Here is a 21,333-nt window from a genome sequence, read left to right as displayed (position 1 = left end):
GAGAAGTGGCCTTTTGATTTTGCCATAAGTAGGTAATTGGTTTCCTTAACGATTGCTGTCTCTATGGAGTGATGGGGAAGAAATCCAGATTGCAGTGGGTCAAGTAGAGAGTTTAATGTAAGGAAATGGGATAGGCGTGTCTAAACTAGCCTTTCGAGAAGCTTTGAGGCAAGAGGGAGGAGGGAAATAGGGCACTAGTTGGATGGGGAGGTTGGATCAAGGGAAGGTTTTTTGAGGATTGGTATGACCAGTGCATGTTTTGGAGATGAGGAAAATATACCGGTGCTGAAGGAGAGGTTGAAAATGTGTGTGAGTATAAGGGTAATGGTATAAGAGAGGGAGGGGAGTAGCTGTGAGGGGATAGGGTCAAGGGGACAGGTAGGGAGGTGGGAGCACAGTATAAGTGCAGAAACTTCTTCCTCAGAAACAGGGGAGAAAGAGCTAAGTTTATGGCTTTGTGGGTTGTGGTTGATTGCAAGCATTTGAGGGGGTGAGAGGATGGAAGTATGTTGAGAGCTGATTTAAATTCTGATGGACAGGCCCTGCTCTTGCATGATAGCAGGATGCAGTGCTGCACAGGGAAGACAGATGGACATCTTACATACACCTAAATTATGAGTTTAGCACTAAACAGGGTGCAAAACGAATGCAAAAAAGTTGCGCTATTTCCCCCTCCATAGCGCTGCCATTACGAGTTACTGGAAAGTCTCCTTGTGCGTGCGATATGGTGGTGTTAAGCTCCATACCGCACAAAATCCAAGGGCTGCTTTCCCCATAGACATCAATGGGGAGAGAGTGTTAGAAAAAAAAAAACTAACACCTGCGATCATAGAATGAAAAAGCTCTGTAACACAACCCCATTGATGTCTATGGGGGAAAAAAAGTTATGTTTAAACCTAACACCCGAACATAAACCCCAAGTCTAAACACCCCTAATCTGCCACCCCGACATCCTTGACACCTAAATAAAGGTATTAACCCCTAATCTGCCGCTCCCGAAATTGCTGACACTAATAAAAGTTATAACCCCTATTCCGCCGCTCCCTGACATTGCCGCCACTATAATAAAGTTATTAACCCCTATTGCACTGCTCCCCGGCATCATCGCCACTATAATAAAGTTCTTAACCCCTATGCTGCCGCTCCCCGACATTGCCAACACTATAATACAATTATTAACCCCTAAACCTCCGCCCTTCCACATTGCCGCAACTAAATAAACCTATTAACCCCTAAACCTCCGGCCTCCCACATCTTCACAACTAAATAAACTTATTAACCCCTGAAACACCGGCCTCCCACATCTCAGGCACTAAATAAACCTATTAACCCCTAAACCGCCCACATCACAAAACACTAAATTAAACTATTAACCCCTAAACCTAACACCCCCTAACTTTAAATTAAAATTACAATATAACTATTTTTACAAAAAAATAAAACATTAGCTGTGAAATAAAAATAAACCTACCATTAAACTATAAATTAACCTAACCTTACTGTTCTAATAAAATAAAAAATACTACCAATTAAAAAATCTAAATTACAAATTTTAAAAAACCTAACACTAAAGAAAAATTTAAAAAATTTTAAAAATTTAAAAAATATAAAAATACAAAAAAATATAAACACTAAATTATGAAAAATAAAAAACACTAAGCTGAAAAAAAATAATAAACAAATTTATAAAAACTAAAAACAATTACACCTAATCTAATAGCCCTATAAAAAAAAATTAAAAAAAAAAAACACTCCCTATCCTACAATAAACTACCAATAGCCCTTAAAAGTTAAACAGCTCTTTTACCTGTAAAAAATTACAAAGTCCCCCAACATTAAAACCCACCACTCACCCAACCCCGCAAAATAAAAATCTAAGCTACCCATTGCCCCTAAAGGGGCATTTGTATGGGCATTGCCCTTAAAAGGGCATTTAGCTCTTTTTCAAAAGCCCAAACCCTAATCTGGAAAGGCGGCAAGAAATCTTCATCCAGGCGGCGACATCTTCATCCATCGTGGGGGCATCTTCTATCTTCATCCCGGCAGACATCCAGCACGGAGCGTCCTCTTCATACGGTCCCCACCGTACACTGAAGTTTCAATGCACGGTAGCCATTTAAAAATGGCGTACCTTGCATTCCTATTGGCTGATTTGATTCTTCAAATTCAAATCAGCCAATAGGATGAGAGCTTCTAAAATCTTATTGGCTTATTGACCGCACAACCTGTAATACCGGCGCTATGAAAATCCCAGTATAAAACCTAATTTTTTTTGAGTGCGGAATGGAAGTTGTATTACAGCCTACAATGCTTGCTGCATAGCTATACAGACATGACTCACAATAGCTGCGTTACTGCCATTATGCTGAAATTGCCATTTTTTCAGCTTTAAAAGCTGTAATGCAAAACTCGTAATCTACCTGATAGTTGGGAACCATGTCCATCTATTACTTATTACATGAGGCCCTAACTTTTCCTTGAGCATTATACATAGGGTAACTTAGTTTTATTAAGATTTAAATTATATGGACAAAAAATGAATAGCTCCTGCTCTGATCAGTTATTGTTGCTAGGCTAGGAATCTGAACCCTGCAGGATGCACTCCACATCTGTAATTATGGGCAAAAACTTTACAATGTATTTCCATGATTTTTTTAGTTCACTGAATGAATACATACTTAGGTGGAAGCATTGTGATCTACGATTTTCTATCTTATTGAATAAGTGGTATTTGATTTAACTTTAAGCACTCTTTCCCAATTTGGAATTATGAAATCTAAGTCAAAGTATAAAAATATGCAAAAATACAAGTTAGGAACCAGGCTCAGAAAAAGTAATTTATACAAGTAACAATCAGTAACACTAAGGGTGTGTTACTACTAGGGGGTGCACAGGACCCTATATGATTACTATGTAAATAGGCTAAGAGAGAAGAGAACAAGAAATTCCATGTAATAACTTTAATATAAAATATACTATACGAAATAATGTAAACAAATAAGAAACAATTCTTATAAATATGGGACTATGAGAAACATAGGATACAACACAGATAATAACAAATACAGTAATAAGAAATTCCTGAAAGGTTCTTATCTGGAAATGCTGTCTTCTTCTGCAATGTTATATAGATGGTAAATGTCCCAATTGGGGTGGGAATAGTCCCAAATGATGAATATGATCAAATACCAGGATGATCAATGATCAGGAACACAGATGATGACTGGAGTCAGCTGCTTTGTCAGTGAAATCAGGATCTAAGAGCAAGTTTTCTCTGTGAAAAAAATCCCAAAAAGACAAAGGCGCCTCCTGGTGTAATACAGTGGTGAAAGAGATTTGTTAGGTTATCAAAAAGGTACTCACAAGTGGAGCAGCACCCAATTGTGCTAAATCAAACAGACTGGGATCTCACAGTGTCCCAGCTCACTGAAACTGCAAGGAAACTGGTTTCTCCAACGTCTTGCCGGACTGACAGAGCTCAGACTCTCACAAAGAGGTTTACATAAAACCAAATTTTATTAATAAAATAAAAATCTCAGTGTCTCATGACACTAGATATTAAATGAACAAGCAACGCGTTTCTCAGACTGCTGTTTGTTTCATCAAGCAGTCTGAGAAACGCGTTGCTTGTTCTTGGGTGCTGCTCCACTTGGGTGCTGCTCCACTTGTGAGTACCTTTTTGATAACCTAACAAATCTCTTTCACCAACTGTATTACTATGGGAGGCGCCTTTGTCTTTTTGTGATTTTTTCACAGAGAAAACTTGCTTTTAATTTATACAAGAAAGACATTTATATAATATGTATTTTCTTGATTGGTTACACAGATAATAATTTGCATAACTAAAATAATTGTATATATTTTGAAAAGATTTCTCTGATAACCGTTTGAAAATAACGTTACTGTTTCAGATTCTTTTAAACAAATATGGAACAAGAGCCTCATGGTAAATTCATTATAAAACACAATACAATACAGGAGTTATGAAAAATATAGCTGTGAAATGATTAAAGGGTAAACGGAAAACATGTTTTCCAGGAAAGTAAAATGCAAAAATGTGACAAGGGAGCAATTGCACTCCATGTCAGAGTCAATAGAGCTTTCATATATTGAAATATGTGTAGGGACTGGCTCTGCCATTAAGTTTCACAGGGTTGTTGACAAAGAGTTTCTGTCTGAAAAAGCAGTCCCCTAATCCCAGAGTAATTTGGATTTATAATAAAATTAAGAGTGCTGAAGTGGCTGCTTTGGTGGAAAGATTAAAATAAGATGAAACACTATGTTACCATTTTCTATGTTATGATTCTGAGTTATAAATCTTAAAGGGACAACAAACATGTTTCTTAAATTTAAAGAAAATATTATCTAAAATAGACTTACACTCAATTAAAATATATAATTATCTGAAAGTTTTTGCTTAAGATGTAAATTGCAGAAATGTTAGGGGAGGCTGCAGTGCACTCGTACCTTATACATGGATACATAGAAAAATAAAAAAAATAAGTCCACATGCTCCAAATATCTATTTATTTTAAGATGTTTGAACATAATAACAGAATGCAGAAGAGTTTATTTTGAATTTACATTAAGCAAGTAGTAAAACCAGAGATTTTTTGTTTTAATTAGCATGTTTGTATTACAAAGTCTTTAATTTGTAATTAATTATAGTTGAGAAATAGAAGGCCAGATTACGAGTTTTGCGTTATGAACGGCTCGGTAATAACTTGCACGTTATTTCCACCACTCACCTTTAATAGCGCTGCTATTACAGGTTTGCAAAAACCCAGCGTTAGCAGGCAATATGGCTGCGTTGAGCACCATACCGCACACAAATACCAGCGTTGCTTTGAGCTGGTTTTACGTGCTCGTGCACAATTTCACCATAGACCTGCAATAAAGGAGCGTAAAGCAGCCCCATTGATTCCTATGGGGAAAGAAAATTTATGTTTAAACCTAACACCATAACATTAACCCTAGTCTAAACACCCCTAATCTTCTGCCCCCGACATCGCCTACACCTACATTACACTTATTAACCCCTAATCTGCTGCCCCACCATTGCCAACACCTACATTACACTTATTAACCCCTAATCTGCTGCCCCCAACATCGTCGCCACCTACCTACACTTATTAACCCCTTATCTGCCGCCCCCAACATCACGGTCGCCACTATACTAAAGTTATTAACACCTAAACTTCTGGCCTCCCACATTAAATATATTAAACCCTAAACCTAACCCTAAGTCTAACCCTAACACCCCTAACTTTAATATAATTAAAATAAATCTAAATACAAATTACTATTATTATCTAAATAATACCTATTTAAGACTAAATACTTACATTGTAGCTATCTTAGGTTTTATTTTTATTTTACAGGTAAGTTTGTATTTATTTTAACTAGGTAGACTAGTTAGCAAATAGTTATTAACTATTTACTAGCTACCTAGTTAAAATAAATACAAATTTACCTGTAAGATAAAACCTAAGGTGTCATTACACTAAAATTAAAGGGCCATAATACCCAAATGTTTAAACACTTGAAAGTGATGCAGCATAGATGTAAAAAGCTGAATAGAAAATATCACTTGAACATCTCTATGTAAAAAAGAAAGATATTTTACCTCAAAAGTTCCTCAGTAGCCACCTCCCATTGTAAAGGATTTCTAAGCAGCATTTTAGTGTGTTTGTCCTGGGACATCTGAAGGGACTAGCATCGTGCACTCTCATATTATTTCACCAATCAGGTAAAGGAAGCTTACTATGAAATCTCATGAGAGTTAAGTCAAATCTCATGAGATCACAGTAAGAGTTCATGACCTCAGCACTGCTGATGCTGATTGGCTGCTGTTCATTTATTCATTTTTTTTAATTTTTTTACCTGCAGCTGGGAGCAGCTGAGTATAACTTTTTACACAGAACTTACTCTGCTGAGCTGAGGAAATTGTGAGGTAAAATATCTTCCTTTTTTACATAGAGATGCTCAGGTGATATTTTCCTGTCAGCTTTTTACAGTTATACTGCATCGGTTTCAAGTGATTTAGCATATGAGTATTATGTCCCTTTAAATAAATTGAATTAACAAAATACATTTATCTAAATTACAAAAAATAATAAACACTAAATTACACAAAATAAAAAAGAAATTATCAAATATTTAAACGAATAACACCTAATCTAATAGCCCTATCAAAATAAAAAAGCCCCCCCCAAATAAAAAATCCCTACCCTACACTAAACTGCCAATAGCCCTTAAAAGGGCCTTTTGCTGGGCATTGCCCCAAAGAAATCAGCTCTTTAACCTGTAAACAAAAATACAAACAACCCTCCAACAGTAAAACCCACCACCCACACAATCTAAACATCTAAATAAACCTAAGATTCCCATTTTGTGCCCAAAACCCTAATCTAAAAATAAATTATATCTAATCAGCCAATAGGATTGAGCTTGCATTATATTGGCTGATTGGAACAGCAAATAGAATGTGAGCTCAATCCTATTGGCTGATTGGATCAGCCAAAAAGATTGAAGCTCAACCCTATTGGCTGATTGCATCAGCCAATAGGATTTTTTACCCTTTAATTCCGATTGGCTGATAGAATTTTTAGATTAGGGTTTTGGGCACCGAAAAAGATCTAAATGCCCTTTTAAGGTCAATGCCCATCCAAATGCCCTTTTCAGGGCAATGGGGAGCTTAGCTTTATTTAGATGTGATTTTATTTGGGGGTCTGGTTGTGTGGGTGGTGTGTTTTACTGTTGGGGGGTTGTTTGTAATTTTTTTTTTACAGGTAAAAGAGCTGATTTCTTTGGGGCAATGCCCCGCAAAAGGCCCTTTTAAGGGCTATTGGCAGTTTAGTGTAGGCTAGTTTTTTTTTATTTTGGGGGGCTTTTTATTGGGGGGGTATTTTGATAGGGCTATTAGATTAGATGTAATTGGTTTAAATATTTGATCATTTCTTTTTTATTTTGTGTAATTTAGTATTTATTTTTTGTAATTTAGTTAATTGTATTTAATTAATTTAATTTATTTAATTTTAGTGTAATGTTAGGTGTTAGTGTAACTCAGGTTAGGCTTTATTTTACAGGTAAATTTGTATTTATTTTATCTAGATAGTTAGTAAATAGTTAATAACTATTTACTAACTAGTCTACCTAGTTAAAAATAATACAAACTTACCTGTGAAATTAAAATAAAACCTAAACCTATTAAAACCTAAAACTATTAGTTATATTGTAGCTAGCTTAGGGTTTATTTTACAGGTAAGTATTTAGTTTTAAATAGGAATTATTTAGGTAATGATAATAATTTTTTATTTAGATTTATTTTAATTATATTAAAGTTAGGGGTGTTAGGGTTAGGTTTAGGGATTAATATAATTATTTAGTGTTAGTGATGTGGGAGGCCAGAGGTTTAGGAGTTAATAACTTTAGTATAGTGGCAGCGGCGACGTTGGGGGTGGCAGATTAGGGGTTATTAAATTTATGTAGGTGGCGACGATATTGGGAGCAGCAGATTAGGGTTAATAATATTTAATTAGTGTTTGCAATGCGGGAGTGCGACAGTTTAGGGGTTAATATGTTTATTATAGTTGTGGCGATGTCTGGAGATTAGGGGTTAATCATTTTATTTTAGTGTTTGCGATGCAGGAGGGCCTCGGTTTAGGGGTTAATAAGTTTATGGGTGTTAGTGTACTTTGTAATACTTTAGTTATGAGTTTTATGCTACAGCTTTGTAGCGTAAAACCCATAACTACTGACTTTAGATGGCGGTACGAATCTTGTCGGTATAGACTGTACCGCTCACTTTTTGGCCTCCCAGGCAAAACTCGTAATACCGGCGTTATGGAAGTCCCATTGAAAAAGGACTTTAAGTTGCGTTACGGCCAAAAAGGTGTGCGGGACAGCTATACCTACAAGACTCTTAATAGCAGCGGTAGAGAAAAAGCGCATTATTATTTTATTATTATTATACTTTATTTATTAAGTGCCAACATATTCCGCAGCACTGTCCATGGATACAATTCATTTAAATAAAACAATACAAGACTTGTAAGATACAGGGCAAAATTTACAAACACATACAGGAGGGATTGAGGGCCCTATTCCTGTGGGAACTTACAATCTAGAAGGGTAGGAGGTTGAGAAACAGGAGATGAGGACTGCAAGATTGAGAAGGATCTTAATACAGAGTTAGATGAGGAAAATGCTAGGTAAGTGAAATTAATTTATTATTGAGTTGGGTGGTAGGCTTCCCTGAACAGAAAAGTCTTCAGGGAACATTTAAAGGAAGAAAGATTAGGGCAAAGCCTGACAGCACGAGGGAGAGTGTTCCAGAGGGTAGGTGCTGCACAAGAGAAGTCCTGCAGTCTAGCATGAGAGGAGGTGATAGTTGCGGATGCAAGGAGCAGGTCATTGTTGGATCTTAGTGGACGGGCTGGAGTATACTTGTGTATTAGAGAGGATAGGTAGAGGGGAGCAGCGTTGGTGAGAGTTTTGTATGTAAGGGTGAGAATTTTGAATTTGATTCTGCTGTGAATGGGGAGCCAATGAAGGGACTCACAGAGAGGTGCAGCAGATACAGATCGACGGGAAAGGTGGATTAGCTTGGCAGAGGCATTTAGGATGGATTGAAGGGGGAGAGGTGGGAAAGAGGAAGGTCAGCGAGTAGGTTATTGCAGTAGTCAAGTCGGGAGATAACAAGGGAGTGGATTATTTGCTTTGTGGTGTCAGCGCTCAGAAAAGGGCGAATTTTGGAAATATTGCTTAGATGATTGCGGCAGGATGTAGAAAGCGATTGGATATGGGGGAAAAAGGATAGGTTTGAGTCAAGTGTGACTCCAAGGCAGCGGACTTGGGGTGATGGGGAAATGGTGATGCCGTAAACAGGGATAGAGAAGTCAGAAGTCGGCGTAGAGCTTGAGGGGGGATAAGAAGGAGCTCAGTCTTGGACATGTTAATCTTTAGGTGGTGAGAGGCCATCCAGGAAGAAATACCAGATAAGCAGTTGCTGACATGAGAGAGGACAGAGAGAGAGATAGCAGGGGTGGAGAGGTAGATCTGGGTGTCATCAGCATAGAGGTGATATTTGAAGCCATAACTGTTGATAAGTTTACCCAGCAAAGAAGTATAGATGGAGAAGAGTAGAGGACCCAGAACAGATCCTTGAGGTACTCCAACAGAAAGAGGCATAGGAGAGGAGGAGTCACCGGCAAATGACACCGAAAAAGACCTGTGAGAAAGATAGGAGTGAATCCAGGAAAGAGCAGTGTCACAGAGGCCAAAAGAGCTAAGGGTATGTAGGAGGAGGGGGTGGTCAACTGTGTTGAAGGCAGCTGAGAGGTCAAGTAAGATGAGTATAGAGTAGTGGCCAATATTTTTAGCAGAGAGAAGATCGTTTGTGACCTTGGTAAGAACAGTATCAGTTGAGTGTTTTGGCCGGAATCCAGATTGCAGTGGGTCAAGCAAGGAGTTGGAGGACAGGAAGTGGGTTAGGCGATTGTAAACTAGTTTTTCAAGGAGTTTTGATGTTAGTGGAAGCAGTGATATCGGGCGGTAGCTTTCAGGAGAATTAGGGTCGAGGGAGGGTTTTTTGAGTATGGGAGTGACTTTTACGTGTTTGAAAGAAGATGGGAATGAGCCGGTAGAGAGAGATAGGTTGAAGATGTGGGTAAGAGCAGGAGTGAGGGGGGAAGACAGGGAGGGTATTAGATGGGAAGGGATAGGGTCGAGTGGGCAGGTAGTGAGGCGTGAGGAAGATAGTAAGGAAGAAACTTCATTCTCAGTGGCTGGATGGAAGATACAGAGGGTGGCAGAGGGAGTAATTGGGCCTGTTGTTGGAAAATTGCAGGTTGGTGTTGGGATGTTGCTTCGGATAGTACGAATACTATCAGATATTATGAGCCATAATGCAAAACTCGTAATCTAGCCGAGAGAGATTTACTCTTTAACTGCTTTAAATAATTCTTTTACATATATATATATATATATATATATATATTTTGCATACGAAGAGAGAAGCGCTCTACCAGGAACGAACAACAGCTCAGTGGCTTGTTCTATGGCGATTTACCACCTGGAAGCAGCCTCTTTTAGACCAGTGTGCTTTTCACAGAAGAAAACTTTCCTGAAGTATATCAGTCTGATCCTGCCAAGTAAGGTCAGTCCAGCCCCGAAATACAAGGCAATTCTCCTCTGAACAAGGAACATGACAACCCCAGACGATCGTTTCGGCCTCCTATGGGCCTCGTCAGTGAGGTGCAACCACATTCCTCTAAGCACACTGGGCAAGGAGTCCACGTCTGGTTTCCCCCATCACCCATAGGGAGACTTCCCCAGGGTCATAATAATTTGCATACGAAGATAGAAGAGGGTGGCAGAGGGAGTAATTGGGCCTGTTGCAGGTTGGTGTTGGGATGTTGCTTCGGATAGTACGAATACTATCGGATATTATGAGCCATAATGCAAAACTCGTAATCTAGCCGAGAGAGATTTACTTTTTAACTGTTTTAAATTATTCTTTTACATATATATATATATATGTGTGTGTGTGTGTGTAAAGAAAGGAAAAATGTATTAAGAGCTATAATATCAAGTAAAGGTTTAATGGATTATTGTATTTCTATCTAATGTTGATATGGAGCTATAACCCTATTATACCTAACACATGTCATGTTGCATGGCTGGATTGTCCTTTTTAGGCAGAGCCAAATAACACTCCTCCATCATTATGGATATTGTGGGGTATGTCTGACTGATGACCCTCCTTCAGCTTCTTCCATCAGTGCAAATGTCATGGTTTCCATGGACTGTACTAGCCATGTCCACAATACATTCAGAGTTTCCCCAACTTTTAGCACAACATGCCCAGCTCCATCCATGGTACATCCGTCCTGCTTTGGTATTTCCCACAAAGGCCAGAAATGGTGGAATGTTTGGTAGACTGATATACAGTCGGAAATATTTCCTCATAGATTTAATTTACAAAATTCTAATCACATTCTTATTTACTTCTATTATGAAATTTTATTTGTTCTCTTTGTATCTTCTATTAAAAAATAGGGACGTAAGCTAAGCAGTGTGCATTTTTCTAGGGCACTATATGGCAGCAATTTTGAAAGAATGTTTTACATCTGCAAGAGCACCAGATGGCAGCACTATTTCCTGACATATAGTGCTCCAGACACCTACATAGTTATCTCTTCAACAAAAAATACCATGGGAAGAAGCAAATTTGATAATAGAAATAAAGGTTTGAGGGTTTTTTTTGTTTGTTTTTTTTAATTGTATGCTTTGTTTGAATCACAAAATAAAGTTTTTGGGGTTCCATATCTCTTTAAGAGTCTAGGAGGCCTATTTATGAAATGTCTGTCGGACCTGATCCGACAGTGCGGATCAGGTCCGACAGACATCGCTGAATGCAGAGATCAATACGCTCTCCGTATTCAGCATTGCACCAGCAGCTCTTGTGAGCTGCTGGTGCAATGCCGCCCCCTGCAGACTCGCGGCCAATCGCCCACCAGCAGGGGGTGTCAATCAACCCGATCGTACTCAATCAGGTTGAATTCCGGCGATTCCTGTCCGCCTCATCAGAGCAGGCGGACAGAGGTTATGGGGTAATGGGCCGTCAAGCTCCATTCGGAGCTTGATAAATGGGCCTCTAGGCCTGGAGTAAGGATTATCATAATAATAAAATGTTATTTAGAATTCTCTAATTGAATATTTACCTGTGTTAATATATGTAATGTATGACCCTGTATTACCACTCTTTCTAAAGGTGATGCAGGCAACTAGATCCCATACTCAATATGTCTAGATACATATAACTCTACCTCAATGATGAGGCTGATAGAAGGCTAAACACATGTGGGGATTCCAATTTCAAAGATGATTGACTTGTATTTAGGGGCTGAACTGAGATCCTCTGTAAATCTCACATTTTGGCTAAAAGAGAATGATCTTGGGTTGATATTTATTAAATAATTTTATTTAGGTTATGTAATTTTGGTAGTAGAGAGCCTTTGTGGATATATAGTCAAAACAAGAGAAAAGAGCTCATAACAGAATCAATTTTTTTTTACTCATAATCAATCTATCTATCTATCTATCTATCTACCTAACTATCTATCTATTTATCTATCAATCTACCTATCTATATATGTCTGTTTTTCTGTATGTCTGTCTGCCTGTCTGTCTATAAATAAATACATGTATATATGCATCCCCAGATGACACTTGAACACTAAAACTGAAATTGATTAAGGTGACAACATAGATCACAATAAAAATATAGTAACTCTTTTCAGTAGAAACAATTCTGTACTAGTTTCAAGTGCATTTGTTCCAGTTGGCTAAATCTCAATCATAATACAAACTTTTATCAGTTTTCAGTGTTTTACCAATGAGTCCAAAAAGAGCAAATCTGCAGAAAAAATAAATAAATCTGTAGCTGGTTTTTGCTCAGCTCGCTATCTTTATTTCCCATACGTATGAGGCTGTGCTAACCTTAGCCAGCAGAGCAAAACATTTTTAAATAGGAAAAATAAATTACTCACAGATGCCTCCTGTCACAAGGTAACAGTCTCTAAGGTCCATTCAGTTTTGCAGAGTTCACGTGTATCAACTACTGTGTTCAGAACTGACTTTAAACAAAGTAAAACAATAATTGTTTTATCTGACATATTTCATATTAATATCTGCTTTAACACAGTATGCAGAAAATACATTGTAAAACTTCGGAAATTTAACAAACAATGTCTCATATATTTTAGAATAATTCTCTACAATTTAAGAATAATGTATCAGTTATAATTAACAACCTTGGTAAATTGTGCATTACCTTTAACACACAGGGCTAGATTACAAGTGGCTCTCTATTTAGCTCAAGCAAAAACTTTGCTAGAAGTATTATTTTAATGCGGGCCGGTTAGTAGCATGCATATTACAAGTCAATATATATATATATATATATATATATATATATATATATATATATATATATGATTTTTGTCAAATATATATCATTATCTATACCTGTATATCTACAGTATATGAATATATATATATATATATATATATACTAGTCCTAAAGCCCGTGTACACGGGCCAATTTTTTATGTACCCTGGTTCCAACCCTTGCTCCCTCTCTCTCCCCCCTCTCTTTTGCTCTCTCTTCCCCCGTCCCTCTTCTGCTCTCTCCCCCTCTTTTGCTCTCTCTCCCCCTCTTTTGCTCTCTCTCCCCCCTCTTTTGCGCTTTCTCTCCCCTCTTTTGTGCTCTCTCCCCCCTTTTTTCGCTCTCTCCTCCCTCTTTTGCCCTCTCTCCCCCCTTTCTTTTGCGCTCCCTTCCCCCTCTATTTTGCGCTTTCTCCCCCCTCGTTTGCTCTCTATTCCTCCTCTTTTGCACTCTCTCCCCCCCTCTTTTGCGCTATCTCCACCCTCTTTTGCGCTCCCTCCCCCCTCTTCTGAGCTCTTTCCCCCCCTCTCTTTTGCATTCTCTCCCCCTCTCTTTTGCGCTCTCTCCCCCCTCTCTTTTGTGCTTTCTCTCCCCTCTCTTTTGCACTCTTTCCCCTCTCTTTTGCTCTCTCTTCCGCCTCTTTTGCTCTCTCTCCTAAAGCCTGTGTCCCCCTCTTTTGTGTTCTCTCCCCCCTCTTTTGTGCTCTCTCCAACCTCTTTTGTGCTCTCTCCCCCTCTCTTTTGCGCTCTCTCCCCCTCTCTTTTGCGCTCTTTCCCCCTCTTTTGCTCTCTCTCCCCCTCTTTTGCTCTCTCTCCCCCTCTTTTGCGCTCTCTTCCCCCTCTTTTGAGCTCTCTCCTCCTTTTTTTGTGCTCTTTCCCCCCTCTCTTTTGTGCTCTCTCCCCCCTCTCTTTTGAGCTCTCTCCCCCTCTTTTGTGCTCTCTCCCCTCTTTTATCAGTATGCACTCTTTTGCACTCTCCCCCCTCTTTTGTGCTCTCTCCTCCCTCTTTTGTGCTCTCTCCTCCCTCTTTTGTGCTCTCTACCCCCTCTTTTGTGCTCTCTCCCCCTCTCTTTAGCACTCTCTCCCACCTCTCTTTTGCGCTCTTTTCCCTCTCTTTTGCTCTCTCTCCCCCCTCTTTTGCGCTCTTCCCCCTCTTTTGCACTCTCTCCTTCCTCTTTTGTGCTCTCTCCCCCCTCTCTTTTGTGCTCTCTCCCCCTTCTCTTTTGTGCTGTTTCCCCTCTCTTTTGCTTTCTCTCCCCCTCCTTTGTTCTCTCTCCCCCTTCTTTTGCTCTCTCTCCCCCCTCTTTTGCGCTCTCTCTCCCCCTCTTTTGTGCAATCTCCCCCCTCTCTTTTGTGCACTCTCCCCCCTCTTTTTTGTGCTCTTTCCCCTCCCTTTTGCTCTCTCTCCCCCCTCTTTTGCACTCTCTCCCCCTCTTTTGCGCTCTTTCACCCTTTCTTTTGCTTTCTCTCCGCCCTCTTTTGCTCTCTCCCCCTCCTTTGCGCTCTCTCCCCCCTCTTTTGCGCTCTCTATCCCCCTCTCTTTTGCTCTCTCTCCCCCCCTCTTTTGCGCTCTCTCTCTCCACTTTTGCGCTCTCTCTCCCCCTCTTTTGAGCTCTCCCTCCTCTCTTTTGCGCTCTCTCCCCCCTCTCTTTTGCGCTCTCTCCCCCTCTCTTTTGCTCTCTCTACCCTCTCTTTTGCTCTCTCTCCCCCCTCTTTTGTGCTCTTTCCCCCTCTTTTGCACTCTCTCCCCCCTCTTTTGCGCTCTCTTCCCCATCTTTTGCGCTCTCTTCCCATCTCTACTCCTCTCTTTTGCCCCCCCCCTCTTTTGCGCTCTCTCCCGCCTCTTTTGCTCTCTCCCCCCCTCTTTTGCTCTCTCTCCCCTCTTTAGCGCTCTCTCTCCCCTCTTTAGCGCTCTCTCTCCCCTCTCTTAAGCGCTCTCTTCCCCCTCTCTTTTGCGCTCTCTCCTCCTTCTCTTTTGCACTCTCTCTCCCCCTTCTCTTTTGCGCTCTCTCTCCCCTTTCTCTTTTGCTCTCTCTTTCCCCCCTCTCTTTTGAGCTCTCTCCCCTTTTTGATGCACTCTCCCCCTTTCTTCTGCTCTCCCCCCTCTTTTGCTCTCTCTCTCTCCCCCTCTTTTGCTCTCTCTCTCCCCCTCTTTTGCTCTCTCTCTCTCCCCCTCTTTTGCTCTCTCTACCCTCTTTTGCTCTATCTCCTCCTTTTTTGCTCTCTCTCCCCCCTCTTTTGCGCGCTCTTCCCCCTCTTTTGTGCTCTCTCTCCCCCTCTTTTGTGCTCTCTCTCTCCCCCTCTTCTGCTGTCTCTCTTCCTCTATTTTGCTCTCTCTCACCCCCCTCTTTTTGCTCTCTCTCCCCCCTCTCTTTTGCTCTCTCTCTTTTGCTCTCTCTATGCCCCTCTCTTTTGCTGTTTCTCCCCCCTCTCTTTACCCTACTCTTCTGCTCTCTCTATTCCCACTCTTTAGAGCTCTCTATGTCTCACAGTGCATCCAGCCCCAGCCCCGCCCCGCCAAGCCACATCCGCGCCATGCCTGGCCCGCATCACCTCCGACCCGACAAAAATTTATATTAAAAATGCAGTAAAACATAAAAAATAATTAAAATTGATTAAAAATAATTTTTCATATTTAAATGTTTTTGAGTGGAAAGAGCTCTAAAGTATACACACACACACACACACACACACATATATATATATATATATATATATATATATATATATATATATAAATATATATATATATTTTAATTTACTTCTCTGTAATTTTGTAATGTGGATTTTGCTTGCAACCTTGGCTGTACCTTTGCCTGCTGGACATCTACCTGTGATTCCTTATTTGTGTATGGCATTTGGCTTTAACTGTTTCTGCTCTATGGATCCTGGTAGAACTGCTTAATTTAATCTTTGGCTTTCATTTTTTCAGATGAACTTCTTTTTTGTCTGACCACTCTTTCTTCTCCACACATATCATTCTACAACAACCATCTCTTTATCTAATCCAAAGTACTCAATTTTCTGTAAAACACACAATATTTAAGACTTTCTATTGGGACCTATGGTATTTGCTAGGTTACTGTTAACATTAAACCTCAATCTCTAGGAACAGCTCTTCAACCAATAATAACTTCTTACTGCAGTGTTATCTAAACTACCTAAGCTTTTGAAACAGTTTATTCTCTAGAAGTATTATTTTAATGCGGGCTGGTTAGCGTGCATATTACAATTTGAAAGAAAAAGGTTTGCACAGGAGTGAAACCCAATTAACACTATTTCAGGATTTCAGATATATCCCCATGTGAGTTATAAAAATGTTATATTCCAGTGTTTTTCACATAGAACAAAATATTATTTTTCTTTTTAAATATATAATAGCGCTGCCATTACAAGTTTCTGAAAAGCCGCCTTTTGCGTGCGATATGGCGGCTATAAGCTCCATACCTCACAAAATCCAAGGGCTGAGAATACGTGCTCCTGCACGCTTTTCCCATAGACATCAAAAGGGAGAGAGTGTTAGAAAAAAGCTAAAACTTGAAGTGCGGAATGAAAATCTCTGTAACACAAACCCATTGATGTCTATGGGGGGGAAAAAAGTTACGTTTAAACCTAATACCCTGACATAAACCCCAAGTCTAAACACCCCTAATCCGCAGCCCCCAAACATCGTCAACACCGAAAAATAAAGTTATTAACTCCTAATCTGCCGCTCCCGACATTGCCGCCACTAATAAAAGTTATTAACCCCTATTCCGCCGCTCCCCGACATCGCTGCTACTATAATAAAGTTATTAACCCCTATTCCCTGCACCCCAATATCGCTGACACTATAATAAAGCTATTAATCCTTATTCTGCCGCTTCCCGACATCGCCACCACTAAATAAAGTTATTAACCCCTAAACCTCTGGCCTCCCACATCACCTCCACTAAATAAACCTATTAACCCCTAAACCAACCGCCAGCCCCCCAAATCGCAAAAAAATAAATGTAACTATTAACCCCTATTTTGGGGGGGGGGCTTTTTTATTTTTATAGAGCTATTATATTAGGTTTAATTGTTTTTATTTTGGATAATTTTGTTTGTTATTTTTCGTAATTTAGTGTTTGTTATTTTTGTAATTTAGTGTTTGTTAATTTTTGTAATTTAGTATTTTTTATTTTTTGTAATTTTAGAAATATTTTTTTTAGTAGTGTTAGTTTTTTTAACGTATAATTTAGTTTATTTAATGGATAGTTATTTTAATTTTAGTCTAATAGTTATGTTAATTGTTAGTTTAAACTTGTTTTTTTTTTTATTTTAAGATAGGATATTGTAATTTTAATCTAAAGTTAGGGGGTTGTTAGGTTTAGGGGTTAATAGTTCATTTTAGTTGTTTGCGATGTGGGAGGCTGGCGGTTTAGGGGTTAATAGGTTTATTTAGTGGTGGTGATGTGGGATGCCAGAGGTTTGAAGTGTGAGAGAATAGGGGTTAATAACTTTATTATAGTGGTGAAGATGTCGGGGAGCGACGGAATAGGGGTTAATAAGTTTTATTTGTGGCAGCGATGTCGGGAGCGGCAGATTAGGGATTAATACATTTAATTTAGTATTTGCGATGCAGAAGGGTGGCAGATTAGGGTTTAATAGGTAGTTTATGGGTGTCAGTGTACTTTGTAATATTTTAGTTATGAGTTTTGTGTAACAGTTTTGTTGCACAAAACTCATATCTACTGCTCTCAGATGGCGGAACGGATCGTGTCGGTATAGGCTGGAACTCAAGCATTTTAGTATAACCGCATAAGCGGTAATACAGGCACTATGGAAATCCGATGCAAAAAAATAAATTTATTTTAAAGCGGGATTGATGTTGCGTTACATCAGATTGAGCTTGCATTCTATTGGCTGATCGGAACAGCCAATAGAATGCGAGCTCAATCTGATTGGCTGATTGGATCAGCCAATCGGATTGAACTTGAATCTGATTGGCTGATTGAATCAGCCAATCAGATATTTCCTACCTTAATTCCGATTGGCTGATAGAATCCTATCAGCCAATCAGAATTTGAGGGACGCCATCTTGGATGACGTCCCTTAAAGGAACCTTCATTTGTCGGGAGTCGCCGGAAGAAGAGGATGGATCCGCGTCGGCTGCTTCAAGATGGTCCCGCTCCGCGCCGGATGGATGAAGATAAAAGACGCCGCCTGGATGAACATGTCTGCCGGTCCGGATGTCCTCTTCTTGCCGGATAGGATGAAGACTTCGGACCCTCTTCTGGACCTCTTCTTGCCAGATAGGATGAAGACTTCTGACCCTCTTCTGGATGGATCGGTGATACCTGGCGTGGTGAAGATAAGGTAGGGAGATCTTCAGGGGCTTAGTGTTTTTTAAGGGGTGTGTGGGTTAGATTAGGGGTATGTGGGTGGTGGGTTGTAATGTTGGGGGGTGTTGTATGTTCATTTAAATGAAAAAGAGCTGTTTTCTTTGGGGCATGCCCCGCAAAAGGCCCTTTTAATGGCTGGTAAGGTAAAAGAGCTGTTAACTTTTTAATTTTAGAATAGGGTAGGGCATTTTTTTATTTTGGGGAGCTTTGTTATTTTTTTAGGGGGCTTAGAGTAGGTGTAATTAGTTTAAAATTCTTGTAATCTTTTTTTATTTTTTGTAATTTAGTGTTTGTTTTTTTTGTAATTTAGTTTAGTTGATTTAATTGTAGATAATTGTAGATAGTTTAGTTGATTAATTTATTGATAGTGTAGTGTTAGGTTTAATTGTAACTTAGGTTAGGATTTATTTTACAGGTAATTTTGTAATTATTTTAACTAGGTAGCTATTAAATAGTTATTAACTATTTAATAGCTATTGTACCTAGTTAAAATAAATACAAAGTTGCCTGTAAAATAAATATAAATTCTAAAAAAGCTACAATATAATTATTCGTTATATTGTAGCTATATTACGGTTTATTTTACAGGTAAGTATTTAGTTTTAAATAGGATTAATTTATTTAATAAGAGTTAATTTATTTCTTTAGATAAAAATAATATTTAACTTAGGGGGATGCTAGGGTTAGGGTTAGACTTAGCTTTAGGGTTTAATACATTTATTAGAGTAGCAGCAAGGTCCGGTCGGCAGATTAGGGGTTAATACTTGAAGTTAGGTGTCACAGATGTTAGGGAGGGCAGATTAGGGGTTAATACTATTTATTATAGGGTTTTTGAGGCGGGAGTGAAGCAGTTTAGGGGTTAATACATATATTATAGGGGCAGCGAAGTCCGGTCGGCAGATTAGGGGTTAAGAAGTGTAGGTAAGGTAGCGGCAACGTTGGTTGGGGGCAGATTAGGGGGTAATAAATATAATATAGGGGTCGGCGATGTTAGGGGCAGCAGATTAGGGGAACATAGCTATAATGTAGGTTGCGGCAGTGTACGGAGTGGCAGATTAGGGGTTAATAATAAAATGCAGGGGTCAGCGATAGCGGGGGCGGCAGATTAGGGGTTAATAAGTGTAAGGTTAGGGGTGTTTAGAATTGGGGTTCATGTTAGGGTGTTAGGTGCAGACTTAGGAAGAGTTTCCCCATAGGAAACAATGGGGCTGCGTTAGGAGCTGAACGCTGCTTTTTTGCAGGTGTTAGGTTTTTTTTCAGCTCAAACTGCCCCATTTTTTCCTATGGAGGAATCGTGAACGAGCACGTTTTTTAAGCTGGCCGCGTCCGTAAGCAACGCTGGTATTGAGAGTTGAAGTGGCGGTAAATATGCTTGTACGCTCCCTTTTTGGAGCCTAACGCAGCCCTTCAGAGAACTCTCAATACCAGCGTTGATTAAAAGGTGCGGGGGAAAAAAAACACGCGTAGCTAACGCACCCCTTCAAACGCAAAACTCTAAATCTAGGTGTATGTTAGTTATATTATTATTTCTTCATATTCTTTCTATACACTCTTCATACACTTTTTCACACAATAGGTCCAACACATTTAGCTGATTTTCTATTAGATGTAGACACATATCTATCAATAGCACATTATGGTTATATTCTATTTTCTTATCACTAACTTTGTTTAATACCATCACAGTAAAATATATGGTAATTCATCAACTTCATCTTACTTGTTTACGCTTGGCTGTGATGACTGAAGCTTTAAAATCAGAGTTAAACAGACTGGTCATAATGGGTATTTTTTACATATATATTTTCTATATTGAGGAATGTTTCTATTATCAAATTTGCTTTGTTCTCTTGGTATTCTTTGATGAAGACTAAACCTGGGTAGGCTGGTAGGAGCTTAGGAGTGTGCACGTGTCTTCCACACTCTATGGGCTCTATTTAACAAGCTCCGTATGGAGCATGATGGCCCCTGCTTCTGGCGAGTATTCAGACTCGTCAGAAACAGCAGTTATGAAGCAGCGGTCAAAAAGACCACTGCTCCATAACCTGTCCGCCTGCTCTGAGCAGGTGGACACACATCGCCACAATACAACCTGATCGAGTATGATCGGGTTGATTGACACCCCCTGCTGGCGGCCAATTGGCCGCGAGTCTGCAGGGGGCGGTATTGCAACAGCAGCTCTTGTGAGCTTCTGGTGCAATGCTGAATACGGCGAGCGTATTGCTTGCCGTGTTCAGCGAGGTCTGGCGGACCTGATCCGCAGTGTCGGATCAGGTCCGCCAGACCTTGATAAATATGCCCCTATGGCAGCAGTGTTTATAGCTGCTTATAAAACTATAGAAACAATGGCTTAAGACACATGCATGCTCTTGAGCTCACAAAGAATTAATATTTAACAAAAGATAAAAAGAGAATTAAGCAAAATTGATAATAGAAGTAAATTGGAAAGTTGTTTAAAATGTCATGAGCTTTCCAACCAATTTAAGTTTAATTTTGCTTTTAATGTCCCTTTAATGGTTGCATTTATACATGTATGGTCACTTGTCCAGGAATGATTATTGATTACATATTATATATATTGGCTGTGCCAAGATTCAATTACACATTGATAGATATGCTTATTTTCAAAGTCATAATGTTTAAGTTTCATTATGCTGGATTCATATTGTTAGATGTGCATTTTCTAATTTTCATTAGAGGGCGTTTAGTATTCCATATATTTTGGGAATATATGGGGGCTTAACTAGTTTGTATTTGCTATGCCGATTTGTTAAATGTAGTATATGTGGTAGCACTCTTGTATGTTTGCCAGAAGCTTTAATAAACGGTGCTCATAGCGCTGAGAAACCCGTCACTGACATTATGTAACAAGTTTTGCAATTAATTTGTAACTTTTTAGCTACCTGTTGCCACTGCTTTGTGAATACTTTTCTACATTCCATTTGCCATTATCTCCATATGTGCAGCCGCTAAGATTGCTGTGATCTGGAGGAAAGTAGAGTTCCCTGAAGCTGGA

General features: G+C 39.3%; 1 protein-coding gene across 2 annotated transcripts in view; it reads right to left on the bottom strand.

Annotated features, from left to right (window-relative positions):
- Positions 1 to 21,333, bottom strand: part of GABRB2 (gamma-aminobutyric acid type A receptor subunit beta2) — a 633,978-nt gene that overhangs the window by 266,956 nt on the left and 345,689 nt on the right. The gene's annotated exons all lie outside the window — the stretch shown is intronic.

This window comes from Bombina bombina, chromosome 6 (genome assembly GCF_027579735.1).
Source record: "Bombina bombina isolate aBomBom1 chromosome 6, aBomBom1.pri, whole genome shotgun sequence".
NCBI lineage: Eukaryota > Metazoa > Chordata > Amphibia > Anura > Bombinatoridae > Bombina > Bombina bombina.
This window is presented reverse-complemented; position numbering and strand designations above follow the sequence as displayed.